General features: G+C 38.3%; 1 protein-coding gene across 1 annotated transcript in view; it reads left to right on the top strand.

The window, feature by feature from the left end:
• Positions 1–7,484: 7,484 nt before the first annotated feature.
• LOC126295149 (speckle-type POZ protein-like) overlaps positions 7,485–12,433 on the top strand; it is a 33,023-nt gene continuing 28,074 nt past the window's right edge. The window contains exon 1 of the mRNA XM_049987438.1: positions 7,485–7,606. The gene's annotated coding sequence lies outside the window, so the exon portion shown is untranslated. The remainder of the gene's footprint in view (positions 7,607–12,433) is intronic.

The following is a 12,433-nucleotide window of genomic DNA, read 5'->3' on the forward strand; positions in this document are numbered from 1 at the left end:
CATTTACCATCCAATTAATCGTTTAAAACAGTTAGTGAATTATTGAATAAACCCCTGAACACGAATTCTAGAAAAATTGAGATACCATTTCTCGTGTATTTTACACTATGTGTGTGGTACATTACACAATATTGATGGACTTAGGTTGTGATTCTTTCTGCAAACTAACTCAAAATGGCTCACAACAAGATCCTTATGTAGATTTACAAGAATTAGACCTTTGTAAACTATTGTTGTTTACTAGATTTTCACAATTACAGTTAAAGATTTACATTTCTAAATAACTGAAAAGTACAGGCATATTTGTTTTAACTAGTACTTTTAGGTATTATGATAACTTCTATTCAGTTACACTGGCTAGTTTTCCTAAATATGGAATTCTCTTTCAGTAACATTATTACTAAGGAAGCTAACTACTCTGAAACAAAATGAATGCTAACATATTTTCATCATTGGATGTATGGGTACTTCACTTATTTATATATCTTTTTTATCTATTTTATTAGGAACTTAGTAATCAAGTGTATGTTGAGAAATGAACAATGACTGTGAAAACCAAAATGACTGATGTTTTGCAATTAATGCAGTTTTTAGGCATAATAGCTGGCTCATTGACTTTTGATAACAAAAGGAATGTAGTGGATAATAAAATTAGGTTGGTTAAGCCCTGGGTCAATATTTGGAATTTTAGGTACTATGCACATCACCCAAATAACATTATTGAAGAGATCATGAAATTTCAAAAACAAAAAATAATAATTTTTGGAGGCAAGAAAAACATAACAGCTGGAAAGGACCAGCTTGCTTTGTTGCAACTTCTTACCAATGTAAAACTATTTCATGTGAAAGATGAGCTCCTAGTAACAGCAGCACAAAATCTGTATAATAAAACTGGAGAGACAGTAGCATTGTTCAGAGTAGCAGTTTTCTTTCTAATTTACGTGATTAAATTTAGATAGCATAAGTGTGAATAGAATTAAGCAGCATACTGACAGTTTCTGTTAGTACAGCAAACTGATTAAGTTTCTCTGATGTATTATCTTATGTTAAAGTTATCTTATGTTAAAGTTATTATCTTATGTTGACCAGGTCCACATCCCTGAAAGTTTTCCTCCTTTGTGAGATCCGTGGAAAACAGTCAAAGAATGAACAGTCTTTCTTCCCACATTCCATATGTGACTGGAATGGGAAGAAATAAAGTACCCTCTGCCATGCGGTTCACAGTGGTTTGCAGAGTATGTATGTACCTGACAGGCTAAAGAATACAATTAATTTATAATTGTTGTTGTTGTTGTTGTTGTTGTCGTCGTCGTCTTCAGTCCTGAGACTGGTTTGATGCAGCTTTCCATGCCACTCTATCCTGTACAAGCCTCTTCATCTCCCAGTACCTACTGCAACCTACATCCTTCTGAATCTGCTTAGTGTATTCATCTCTTGGTCTCCCTCTACGATTTTTACCCTCCACACTGCCCTCCAATACTAAATTGGTGATCCCTTGATGCCTCAGAACATGTCCTACCAACCGATCCCTTCTTTTGGTCAAGTTGTGCCACAAACTTCTCTTCTCCACAATCCTATTCAATACCTCCTCATTAGTTATGTGATCTACCCATCTAATCTTCAGCATTCTTCTGTCGCACCACATTTCGAAAGCTTCTATTCTCTTCTTGTCCAAACTACTTATCGTCCATGTTTCACTTCCATACATGGCTACACTCCATACAAATACTTTCAGAAATGACTTCCTGACCCTTAAATCAATACTCGATGTTAACAAATTTCTCTTCTTCAGAAACACTTTCCTTGCCATTGCCAGTCTACATTTTATATCCTCTCTACTTCGACCATCATCAGTTATTTTGCTCCCCAAATAGCAAAACTCCTTTACTACTTTAAGGGTCTCATTTCCTAATCTAATTCCCTCAGCATCACCCGACTTAATTCGACTACATTCCATTAGCCTCGTTTTGCTTTTGTTTATGTTCATCTTATATCCTCTTTTGAAGACACTGTCCATTCCGTTCAACTGCTCTTCCAAGTCCTTTGCTGTCTCTGACAGAATTACAATGTCATCGGCGAACCTCAAAGTTTTTATTTCTTCTCCTCGGATTTTAATACCTGCTCTGAGTTTTTCTTTTGTTTCTTTTACTGCTTGCTCAATAAACAGATTGAATAACATCGGGGAGAGGCTACAACCCTGTCTCACTCCTTTCCCAACCACTGCTTCCCTTTCATGACCCTCGACTCTTCTGACTGCCATCTGGTTTCTGTACAAATAGTAAATAGCCTTTCCCTCCCTGTATTTTACCCCTGCCACCTTTAGAATTTGAAAGAGAGTATTCCAGTCAACATCGTGAAAAGCTTTCTCTAGTCTACAAATGCTAGAAACATAGGTTTGCCTTTCCTTAATCTTTTTTCTAAGATACTTTGTACGGTCAGTATTGCCTCACGTGCTTCAACATTTCTACAGAATCCAAACTGATCTCCCCCGAGGTCGGCTTCTACCAGTTTTTCCATTCGTCTGTAAAGAATTCGCGTTAGTATTTTGCAGCTGTGACTTATTAAGCTGATAGTTCAGTAATTTTCACATCTGTCAACACCTGCTTTCTTTGGGATTGGAATTGTTATATTCTTCTTGAAGTCTGAAGGAATTTCGCCTGTCTCATACATTTTGCTCACCAGATGGTAGAGTTTTGTCAGGACTGGCTCTCCCAAGGCTGTCAGTAGTTCTAATGGAATGTTGTCTACTCCCGGGGCCTTGTTTCGACTGAGGTCTTTCAGTGCTCTGTCAAACTCTTCACGCAGCGTCATATCTCCCATTTCATCTTCATTTACATCCCCTTCCAATTTCATAATATTGTCCTCAAGTACATCGCCCTTTTAAAGACCCTCTATATACTCCTTCCATCTTTCAGCTTTCCCATCTTTGCGTAGAACTGGGTTTCCATCTGAGCTCTTGATGTTCATACAAGTGGCACTCTTTTCTCCAAAGGTCTCTTTAATTTTCCTGTAGGCAGTGTCTATCATACCCTAGTGAGATAAGCCTCTACATCCGTACACTTGTCCTCTAGCCATCCCTGCTTAGCCATTTTGCACTTCCTGTCGATCTCATTTTTGAGACGTTTGTATTCCTTTTTGCCTGCTTCATTTACTGCATTTTTATATTTTCTCCTTTCATCAATTAAATTTAATATTTCTTCAGTTACCCAAGGATTTCTGCTAGCCCTCGTCTTTTTACCGACTTGATCCTCTGCTGCCTTCACTACTTCATCCCTCAAAGCTACCCATTCTTCTTCTACTGTATTTCTTTCCCCCATTACTGTCAATTGTTCCCTTATGCTCTCCCTGAAACTCTGTACAACCTCTTGTTCTTTCAGTTTATCCAGGTCCCATCTCCTTAAATTCCCACCTTTTTGCAGTTTCTTCAGTTTTAATCTACAGGTCATAACCAATAGATTGTGGTCAGAGTCCACATCTGCCCCTGGAAATGTCTTACAATTTAAAACCTGGTTCCTAAACCTCTGTCTTACCATTATATAATGTATCTGATACCTTCTAGTATCTCCAGTATTCTTCCATGTATACAACCTTCTTTTATGATTCTTGAACCAAGTGTTAGCTATGACTAAGTTATGCTCTGTGCAAAATTTTACCAGACGGCTTCCTCTTTCATTTCTTAGCCCCAATCCATATTCACCCACTATGTTTCCTTCTCTCCCATTTCCTACTGACGAATTCCAGTCACCCATGTCTATTAAATTTTCGTCTCCCTTCACTACCTGAATAATTTCTTTTATCTCATCATACATTTCATCAATTTCTTCATCATCTGCAGAGCTAGTTGGTATATAAACTTGTACTACTGTAGTAGGCATGGGCTTTGTGTCTATCTTGGCCACAATAATCCGTTCACTATGCTGTTTGTAGTAGCTTACCCGCATTCCTATTTTCCTATTCGTTATTAAACCTACTCCTGCATTACCCCTATTTGATTTTGTGTTTATAACCCTGTAGTCACTTGACCAGAAGTCTTGTTCCTCCTGCCACCGAACTTCACTAATTCCCACTATATCTAACTTTAACCTATCCATTTCCCTTTTTAAATTTTCTAACCTACCTGCCCAATTAAGTGATCTGACATTCCACGCTTTGATCCGTAGAACGCCAGTTTTCTTTCTCCTGATAACGACATCCTCTTGAGTAGTCCCTGCTTGGAGATCCGAATTGGGGACTATTTTACTTCCGGTATATTTTACCCAAGAGGATGCCATCATCATTTAATCATACAGTAAAGCTGCATGCCCTCGGGAAAAATTACGGCCGTAGTTTCCCCTTGCTTTCAGCCGTTCGCAGTAAGAGCACAGCAAGGCTGTTTTGGTTATTGTTACAAGACCAGGTCAGTCAATCATCCAGACTGTTGCCCTTGCAACTACTGAAAAGGCTGCTGCCCCTCTTCAGGAACCAAATGTTTGTCTGGCCTGTCAACAGATACCCCTCCGTTGTGGTTACACCTACGGTACGGCAATCTGTATCGCTGAGGCACGCAAGCCTCCCTACCAACGGCAAAGTCCATGGTTCATGGGGGGAGGAATTTATAATTACAGTAGTTATTAAGTTCAAGTATATGTTCAACAAAAGTAAACTGTAATATAAGTAGAATATAAAGTAACTCAAAATTATATTTTATCTAACAATATTTGGTAAATCAGATTTACGTGATGAAATGAAATAAAATTCTGACATTGGCTGCAACTGGACTTTGAAATAAATTCAGTGGAGACAAGCGAAAGTTTGCTGCCACCATCCCCACCCCTTTCTGCCCAGTGATTTTATTAAGAAATCTGGAGACTTGAGAATTTGTGTGGTATGGAAGTTAACTGCCACAGATTTTTTGGAATTTTATGATAAGTCTCTCATTTCTGATCTGTTGTACACACACCAGAAAAAGTTTTGCATCACCCCGGTTTCCAGAACTCTTGAAGATAGAGGTTGACTGTGGTTATTGCATCACAGACACAGCCTCTTTGACTGTTAGAGATGTCGCTGAACTTGCCAAAGATGTAGACAACCACACATGAGTGGTACCTGCTAGACGGAGGGGGTCCAACTGCCGATCAGTTCCAGTCATTTCATCTGGAAGGAGGTACACGGCTCGTGTTGTCTGTAGTTCAACCATGCCAAGATGGTCAATACCATGTTTCGATCATGTCCACATTGTTACTTTGTGCCAGGAAGGGCTCTCAACAAGGGAAGTGTCAAGGCATCTAGGAGTGAACCAAAGCGCTGTTCTGACATGGAGGAGGTAGAGAGAGAGAGGAACTGTCGATGACATGCCTCGCTCAGGTCACCCAAGGGCTACTACTGCAGTGAATGACTGCTACCTACGGATTATGGCTCGGAGGAACCCTGATAGCAATGTCACCATGTTGAATAATGCTTTTCATGCAGCCACAGGATGTTGTGTTATGACTCAAACTGTGTGCAATAGTCTGCATGATGCGCAACTTCACTCTCAACACCCATGGCGAGGTCCATCTTTGCAACCACGACACCATGCAGTGCAGTACAGATGGGCCCAACAACATGCCAAATGAACCCCTCAGGATTGGCATCACATTCTCTTCCATGTGCCGTCAACCAGGCAATCGTCACAGATGTGTTTGGAGGCAACCCGGTCAGGCTGAACACCTTAGACACACCGTCTAGCGAGCATGAAAATAAAATTATATAAAGAACGAGTCTGAAATAAACTATTAGAGAATAAAAAAAGCAAAGAACATAAACTAAAAAGTCTGTAGAAGGAGCCGCAGTGACAGCAGTAATTACTTTTTTAGTGGGGGCATAGTTTCCAACTGCTAAAAAGAAGCAATGTCAAAAAGCACATAAAATTTGAAAAGTTTAACTTTAGATTTCTTGCAGGTGATACATTTTTCTAAAACAGTGTACTGTCTGAGAAACAGCAACAACAGATATTCAGGCACATTTTGATAGTTTTTTAAACTGGTGCAAAGAATGACTACTTGCATCATTCACAAATTTAACATTGTGCACTTCACAAACTGGAAAAATGTCAGTTACTAGAACGTAAATGACAATTGGAATCTGTCAGCTTGTACAAGTCTTGCATATGGATTGATGTAATTGGAGACCCTAGATATGTTATGGAAATTTTTTGTTTGTTTATGAAGTAAATACCAGACTAGGTGGCACAAGATTGTAGAACTTGACTCGTATTCCTAAGGACTTGGTTTAAGGCATGGTCTGGGTTTTCTACGATTTTACAATGTCTTCAGCCTGAATTCTGAGATGGTCCATTGTAAATGCCACGACAGACTTCCAACTCCCTGCCCCACTCTTGCCAGGTCCAGTCATACTCCATACACATTTTATAAACATATATTTGTAGTGCATTTGATGAAATATCCTACACCATTATGTTAAAGGATGAATAACTAAAATATGCTGCTGTAACAATTTTATTCAAATAAGAAATGCATCGTGTAAGACTTGCTCATTTGTTGATACGGCAGGTGGCAGACTTCAATTCAGTGGAAAAGTGGAGTAAGTATATGAAGGAGATGCCTACAACACCATTGTACAACTCATCCTAGATAACTGCTAAAGTTCATGGGACCCATAAGTGAAGCACTAACAGGGGTGTTGGGTATGTAAAAAGACAGCACAGATGTTTGCAGTTTTTATTTGACCCATGGGAGAATGTCACACTGAAGATAAAGAAACTATCCTGCTAAGCTCTACTTGCTGTTTTAGGAACTACTGTTCCCTTAAGAATTTAAGGAATATCACTCTCATGAGGAGTGCTTAGACAAGATTGGGCTAATTAGATTGCACACAGAGGCATTTTAACAGTCATTCTTTCTCACGATTCCTGCAATATTATTATACATAAGAAATGAAGCATTTATCAACTGTCAGAATTTTAAGAAAAGTCTTATACTTTGCTCTTCATAGTAGAAAGCGTGTCGATTGGCTGAATATTTGTAACACTTCTGAAAATGAAGCAAGTATATTTTATGAATAAAAAATCTGTAGAACGCCTATATTTCAGTTTTTCCGATACAAATCGGAAAAATCTAATCTGTCTGTCTATTTCGGACGTTAGTATTGAAAATAAAATCTAAAAACCGGAATTCACGCAGACGACGGACTAACATCCATAACGTATACATTTTTTACTGTCTGTTTGTGTCACATTAAATATTCATTAAAAAAAGAAACAACTGCTTCGTTTCTTGATACACCCGGACCACGTGTCCCATTATCATTTCCAGACCTCCAACTTCTCCAGAACATTTGTCACGTTAACGGTTAGCCATATTTGAACAACGTTTGTTTCCGCGCGCAATGACTGAAGGTAAACTTTTGTCGGGCGGTTGGCACGACAGCGCACACGCGCCTAAATTTGTTTGTTTGTAGGTGAGGTGCGGCACGTGGGACTGTGAGTGATCTCTGGCTGTCAGGTGTTCAGATACTACTACGTTCATAGAATTCTCCATCCCTTCGGAGTTTGTGCCCAACCGAACGGTCGGTCGCCACTGGTGCCCGTGTGAAGGGCACGTAAACACAATACGCAGCAGATTCTACCGTAAGTTTCCTCATAACGTCATCTATTCTTTGAAACATGCTGCAGCCTACAGTTGGTATCGTAAACTTCGCAGTACTAATAACGCGACAAATAATCCGATGGCATTCATTCCGCGTTGCAGTTTAAATTGTGATTGAGTTGCAGAAAATTTAATTTCCTGAAACTGTGCTGACAAATCTGCGGTGTTAATCACGTTATAAAGGTACGCTTTTTGTGTGCGCGCGCTCGTTTTGAATTCATTTCGTGCGTGGCGATGGTACTTTGGGGGTCCTCATTTATTTCAGTATCCATGCGAATGTGAAAAAGCGCTTCAGTTTTTATACGTTGACATCACATTTCCCGACACTGTAGCACAACAAACCACACCAAAAATGACGCCGTGAAGAGATAATAAAAGCGGCTAAGATTATGAACGTCACTCTTGATTTATGTATAAAATGAAGAACAAGGTTCTATATCCGCGTGGGCCAGATACGTGTAAAATAGTTGCTTCATATTATATTGTCGATCACGAAATTTTTTGTAATTTTTGTATACGGACAGCTGTTTTTCAGGTATGATAGAATCCAATTTCCTGCAGTCACTTGTAGCCGTATAGCATATACGCAACGTATCTAATGATGTTTTGAAATCCACACAGTCAAAAGCCTTAGTTAGATCCTTAAGTACTATTACACATCTATTTTTAGAATCGTGAGTTTTCATGAGATTCTCAGTGAGATCTGTGCCTGCATCAACATTGCATTAATCTTTCTTGAAGCCAAATTGGTTTTGTTGGTCGCCCCATATTTAAATCGAAATGCAACTAATTTATGTGCATAACTCGTTCAGATGTAACTTGTAGAGGAGCTATGGGTCTGTAATTTTTTGATTTGTTTCCTTTTTTTAATGTATTGATTTTCAAGCAATTTGGAAACATTTCTCCCAAGAATGGTATCTTGATAAGTTGTGTAAATTTCTTGAATTCCATCATGCAAAATTTAATTTCCATAAGTGGTATTTTTTCAATTTCATATGATTTGGTTGTTTTAGGTTTATTAACTGTAGGATGTCGTGTCACTGGATAAAACACCATTGCGTTTCCATTGGCTGAGTAATGATGTCCGTGTGTTATTGTATCCATAATTTGTTTCTTGCTGAACAAAAACTGATTTTTTTTTTCATATTCCTGTGAACTTGGTGGTATAAAATGTTTAGTATTAGTTTCATGACTTTCCTTTTGTATCAGTGTTGAAATAATTCTGGTTTGTTTTTATTGTGCCATGGTCACGCACAATTGCCCCTATAATTTCACTTTTGCAATGAAAATCTTATATATTTGTGAATATGTTGTGAAATTGTATCCAGGAGTGTGCAGTTCTACTTGATTAATTTTGTTGTTATTTAAGTCATCTATTTTCATTGTATTATGAAAGTTTCCTACTGTCTTCGAGAGCTTGCAATGTATTTGTTTAGATGATCTGGGAGTATGTCTGTAGCTTTTGTTTATAATGATATGCAGAATTTTTGCAATACTTTCAGTGAAAATGAATAGGTTCAGTCCTTGTCAAATAACCTAGTATTTCTGGAATTTGTAACCCTCCAGCTCAGATTTTCATGGAACTGTATATTTGCTTATACCTATACCATAAGTACTTCTGGAAATTCTTTTCGGTCTCGGAATGAAATGTTATTTTTTATGCTAAGTAGTCAGTGTAGTGATTTTCTGTTAATTTGACTCTGCAAGAATATCCATGGAAAGTGGTACTTATCTACAAAAATACTCTTAACTTTTTCAGAAATTGAGACACATATATTTAATAAGAATGCATTTATCTAAACAGTAAAGTTACAAAGAAAATTCAAAAATGTTAATTTGTCACTTTCCAATTTCTGGGAAAATTACAAGGACGTTTAAAAAGAGTTAATTTTTTCCAGCTTGCTGAGAACCTAGTTGTGGTCTTAAATTCTTAAGGTAGTAAGCTTTCTAGTAAAATAAAAATATTAATTCATTTTTTTTTTGTGAATGACCACACAAATGAATTGGAAATAAATATTAAAAAAAACTTTTACTATGATGAAAAGTCGCTGCATATATGTTCAGCCTGGTCTGACACCCACTGTCTTGGATGCAGGAATTTCAAATAAGCATGTTTAAATATGAAACTTCCTGGCAGATTAAAACTGTGTGCCCGACCGAGACTCGAACTCGGGACCTTTGCCTTTCGCGGGCAAGTGCTCTACCATCTGAGCCACCGAAGCACGACTCACGCCCGGTACTCACAGCTTTACTTCTGCCAGTATCCGTCTCCTACCTTCCAAACTTTACACAAGCTCTCCTGCGAACCTCATTCTGGAAACATCCCCCAGGCTGTGGCTAAGCCATGTCTCCGCAATATCCTATCTTTCAGGAGTGCTAGTTCTGCAAGGTTCGCAGGAGAGCTTCTGTAAAGTTTGGAAGGTAGGAGACGGATACTGGCAGAAGTAAAGCTGTGAGTACCGGGCGTGAGTCGTGCTTCGGTAGCTCAGATGGTAGAGCACTTGCCCGCGAAAGGCAAAGGTCCCGAGTTCGAGTCTCGGTCGGGCACACAGTTTCAATCTGCCAGGAAGTTTTATATCAGTGCACACTCCGCTGCAGAGTGAAAATCTCATTATGTTTAAATATGTTTTTCTAGGCAGACAAATTACTCTCAAGTATGAAAAATTTCATTTTATTATTTTAGTTATTTTTGAGAGCATAAAATATATTGCATTTATAGCTGTACAGCTAACCACAAACTCACAGATATAGTATTCTATGTATTTACAGTAGGTTGCTTGAAATCAGTACATAAATGAAGACACTGCAGCAGTCACTGTCATATGTTGTTGAACATCACTGACATGCAACAGTCAGTCCATTTGGCTTCAGTTGCTTTTTGTATTACTGTGAAATGGATAGTATTTGTTTATGGTAGTGGCATTTATCATTCTTTCTGTAATGCAGAGTGTTTGTAACTGAAGTAGTGCTCAATTACTTAAAATGGAAAATATGAATTCATGTAGTGTTGGAAATTACCCACACCATGCCATTTGGCAACCTACACCTCAGTAAAAAAATCTTCAAAAAATTTTGAGCTGAATGAAGACCTGGGAGATTTGGTAGTGGTATGGTTCAATATAAATTTTCCACATCTTCAAGGAAGAACATAAGTGAACATCACAATTGAAGGTTTTTAAAAGCCGTTGAAGAACTAGTAATCCTTTCAAAGTATGTGGGCAGACACTTAAAAAATCCTTCAGGTCAATAAGTTTGGCTATGTCTAAATCATTGAGTGCTGGGAGAATCGATGCCAAATCGGCCAAAATACTTCGTACAACATGTCATGTGTGAACATAAAACTGAAATCCGTGATAGAAATGAAAGTGTCAGTGACCCAGAGGTGAAATTTCATGAGCGAATGCTAAAAACTCAAAGCAAACTTTAGATGATTTAGGGTGTTCTCCCTTAAAATTAAGTATATTTAATTGTGCATGTCTGCAACTTAGCATGTAATCTTTATGGTAAGTACCAATCTACCTTTTTGTACATCGTAAACATTAACAGTGGTTTGTCTAAATTTTGTTCACTAATGCCAAAGTCATGTATTTTAGTTAGTGCTGTAGGCACTCATTCAGTGTGTGTCTGTTATCCAAGAAAAATTCTTAGAAAGATGCTGCTGATAAGTACAGGCAGTGGATTGATGCAGACTATCAAACTGGATTGGGAGGGCAATCTGCAACTGTTGATGGAATGCACTGCTTTGTTGGTAACAAAACTACAGGCACTTCAACCATATTTATTTATATGTATGTATTAGAAAATTAAAGAAAATCTAACCACAGAAAAAAAGCAGTTCTGTTAAGGCCGACCAGTGTGACAGAGTGGTTCTAGGCACTTCAGTCTAGAACTGCGCGACCGCTAGGTCGCAGGTTCGAATCCTGCCTCAGGCATGGATGTGTGTGGTGTCTTTAGGTCAGTTATGTTTAAGTAGTTCTAAGTTATAGGGAACTGATGACCTCGGATGTTACGTCCCATAGTGCTCAGTGCCAATTCTGTTAAAAGGCTTTTCTGAAAAACTACTGTTTCGTAATTTGGGATGAAATCCAGGATTACCACTGGACATCCCGTTTCTGTTTATGTGATAAATGAGGAAAATACATTGATAATAGGAAACCATTGCTTTATAAGTGATGCCACGGGTCACAATGTACGCTTTGTAAATGCTGTTCCAAAAGGAGCAGTTAAGTGGTTGGTTGAACACTACCCATGAGTCAAGAAACTGTGTTTCACTAATGGATGTGCTGCTCAATGTAAGAAATAGAAAAAAACCTTTAAAACTTGAACACAAAAAGGACTTTTCGAATGACACTGAAAATTCCTCCTCCCCCCCCCCCCCCCCCCCTCCTCCTACTGGTCGTGATAAATCTGTGTGATGGATAGAGGAACTGTAAAACACACATTTTGAAAAACTAGTCTTCAACTGGATGATGTTCAAATAACATCTGCATCTGGTGTTCACAGTTCCTGCAGGGTTAATATTGACAAATGGTTTTTTACAGAAGAAACTCGGAGAAATTTTTGTCAGTGCACGATACTTTGTATTGGGAATTTTTGCAATTACAAACCACTTTCCTGTGATTAGTTAGGAATTAGAAAATTAACTTGTTCTGAAAAGCTTTCTTTGGTTTTCTCATTCAAAATGCACCGCAGTGGACATGTACCCATCCTCAACAAAACTCTTTTGTGGCAGCTGTATATGACGACAGGCAATACATTACTTTCTTCAAGAATGTAAGTCATGAAGGAAGAGATGCTGAACTGCTATC

The sequence above is a fragment of the Schistocerca gregaria genome, chromosome 11, assembly GCF_023897955.1.
Source record: "Schistocerca gregaria isolate iqSchGreg1 chromosome 11, iqSchGreg1.2, whole genome shotgun sequence".
NCBI classification, from domain to species: Eukaryota; Metazoa; Arthropoda; class Insecta; order Orthoptera; family Acrididae; genus Schistocerca; species Schistocerca gregaria.